Source organism: Adiantum capillus-veneris, chromosome 23 (assembly GCF_014529385.1).
Source record: "Adiantum capillus-veneris isolate H3 chromosome 23, ASM1452938v2, whole genome shotgun sequence".
NCBI classification, from domain to species: Eukaryota; Viridiplantae; Streptophyta; class Polypodiopsida; order Polypodiales; family Pteridaceae; genus Adiantum; species Adiantum capillus-veneris.
This window is the reverse complement of record NC_140953.1, coordinates 108,931,039-108,933,935: the sequence shown is the minus strand read 5'-3', so window position 1 is coordinate 108,933,935 and position 2,897 is coordinate 108,931,039.

The window sequence follows — 2,897 nt, the reverse complement described above, 5'->3', positions numbered from 1 at the left end:
CTGCCTCTTCTCGAGAGTACCCAGCAGCTAGGAGATCAAGAAATATTTTATAGTTCTTTTCTTCTGGATCTGGCTTCTCATCTTTTGGCTCAGCTTCTGCCTTCTGCTCTTCCTCTTTGTTCTTCTCTTGCTTGGAGTCTTGTTGCTCATCAGGTTTGTTCAACTCCTCTTTTTGTTGGGTTTGTGGAGGACTAAGAGGAGGTGGTGATGGTGGTGGGCTGGATTCTCGGCTTGATGGTGGAGTTGGTTGTTTTTTCTTGAAATCCCGATCCGCCTTTGTTTTCCTCTCTCTTTCTTGGCCTTCCTGCTCTTCTAGCAGCTGCCGTCTCAGTTCGTCCACCTCTTCTTCTGTAAACGGTATATTTGGGATATTCTCCATTGTAGCATCTAAGATCTCAAAATTCTTGATATAATCTTCAAACTGATCCCTTTGAATCCTTCGGGATGATCCAGACATAGCCTCAAGGGATGGCTTCCATAACTCGCTCAGATCCCCTTTTAGCGCTCTTTTGGCTCTGAAACTTTCCATTAGTCTTTCTAGCCTTGCCGCTTTCTGTGACTTTGTTTCCTTGATTGGTACCTGTAGAGTTTCTTTCTTTCCCTTCTTTGGCTTTGGCGGCTCTTCTAGCACTGTCTCTAAACGGCGTTTCAACCTTGTGGCTACGCTGGGCGCCTTAGGAGGTTCTTCTTCTTTGTCTTCTTTCAGCCCGAGCCAATCATTTTGTGGGCGAGGTAGAGGCCAGTTTCCCTTCGCATGCAATGCTCCATAGACGACTTTTGTTATCAACTCACCAAGTACAATATAGGTGGGATTTTTGGTCCCCATCTTCACAAGATTGTCGTGGATGTAAGCAGCATAATTTATCTCTTTTGGTTTGCTCTTCTGCATTGCCCAGGTGAAAGTGGTGGCAATAGCTCTAGGTGGCATCCTGTATTTCTGTGGCTGCTTGGTACACATGTGGAAGTATTAATTGTATAGTTGGCTCATGATAGCCACCTTTGGGTTTGCAATATCTTCAAATGTATAGTTATTCTTCTTTTCCGAGTAGGCCTTAATGTCATCTCACCTCTTTGTCACACTGTCTCCTTTGTTAGAGATGTCAAGTGCTGCTGCCACCACCTTCTTTGTGATGACAATCATTGTATTAGGCTTGCCTTGCAAATCTATAACTCGGGCTATGCCGTCCTCTTTGATTGTGGTGACAAATTTCCACACTCTTTTAACATCAATCCCTGCTGGCAAGGCTTCAAAGTAATTGGAGATCCAGTTTCTCCAAGTAATCTCCCATCTTGCTCCTAACAAATTCATTGAGCTCTCGAGGTATCATGGATAGCTCCACTGCATTTCCCTCAGCATCTTTAAATACTCCTTGGTAGATTCTCAGATCATTGGTCTCTAGCAGGTCATCTTGAATCCACGTGCTTGTGGGCTTCAGGGTTCCCTCTGGGATAACAAAAGGCTCCACTTCTTCTAAGTAGTCCTTGATAGTCATCCTCTTCTTCTTTGCAGGTGATTTTGTGGCTGCCATGGATCCTATTGCACTCAGTAGTCCAAAGTTAGAGTTTTTTTACATATTAGCTGATAAATTGAGTTCTGACTACCCAAATGACTTGAAAATTGAAATAAGAACTCAAAAGGAACTAGGGAAACCCTGCATGTGCCCACAGTAGATTTTTGGCTTAAAAATAATCATGTAGACATCCTATGTGTAGGATGTCTACCTTCTTTGTTTTTGGTGAAACTTGACAGGCTTGTGGCCCTTGACTTGTGCAACATGGCTATGTACTTGGAATTTGGTTTGGACATCAAAAAGTGCAATTTTGAGCAGATTTAGGCTTTTGGCTCACAAATTGGGTAGGATGTCCTAAACAGGTAGCAAATGATATTCAATTGGGTTGAAATTTGATATATAGGCTTCTTATACCATGTAAATGGATCCCATGAAGTCAATTCCTGCACAGAAGGTCAATATGACATTGAAGACATCCTCTCGTAGGATGTCTATTTTCTCAAAAAGACTTGAAGTTGGTTCTGTGGGTAGCCCTTAGCATGTAGAACATGGCCCTGCTGTTAGATTTTGATTTGGATAGGCATTGGTGTTGTTAAGAGCACGTGTAGTGTTTTTAGGCTCAAAAAGTGCATCTTGGAGGTTTTGGTGGCCAAATGTGATGGGAATGGCTTGAAATTTGATACGTGAGCTTGTGAAGGTGTTATAAAGACATCTGGAACTTAAAAACACCAGCTGGAGGTCAAATAGGTCATTTAGACATCCTACGCGTAGGATGTCTATTTCATTAATTCTATGACCCATTATTGCCTCTATGCTCCGACTTTCCGTTTTTTGATGCATATGAGGTCAACTCTTGTCCAAATGTGGTGAAACTTGATGGCTAGCATGTATAAGCTATGTAGAAGCTGTGTATGAGGTGAAATGTTGATTTTGGTCCCCAAACATGGCCTTGAGACATCCTACGTGTAGGATGTCTCCTGATGAAATTTATATGAGAAATGCTACTGGTACATGCCTTGAGCCCCCCTGAGTCCCCTTTAAGCCCTATTTCAATAAAAAAAGTAAAAAAGATAGATAGAAACTCCCTGTTTGGCTTTCAGAGCCTCTAAGCCGTTTTCTGACTCTTGGAGTGCTTTTCGGCGATGAAATTTCTGATGTTAGTCTCCATAGCTTCATGGTTCCTTGGGGATCCTTGCCATATGGTTTTTGTTGGCTTTGGCTTCACCGGAGCTCCGTTTGGCAATTTGTCGCTCTGGAAGTGCTCGTGGTTGCGTTCACATGTCATCGAGGACTTGTGGTGGCCTACCACCATATGACTTGGTTGTTGATGGTCTAGGAAAGCCGCTCGTGAAGTTTGGTGGCAAACAGACATCCCGTTTGGCCGTG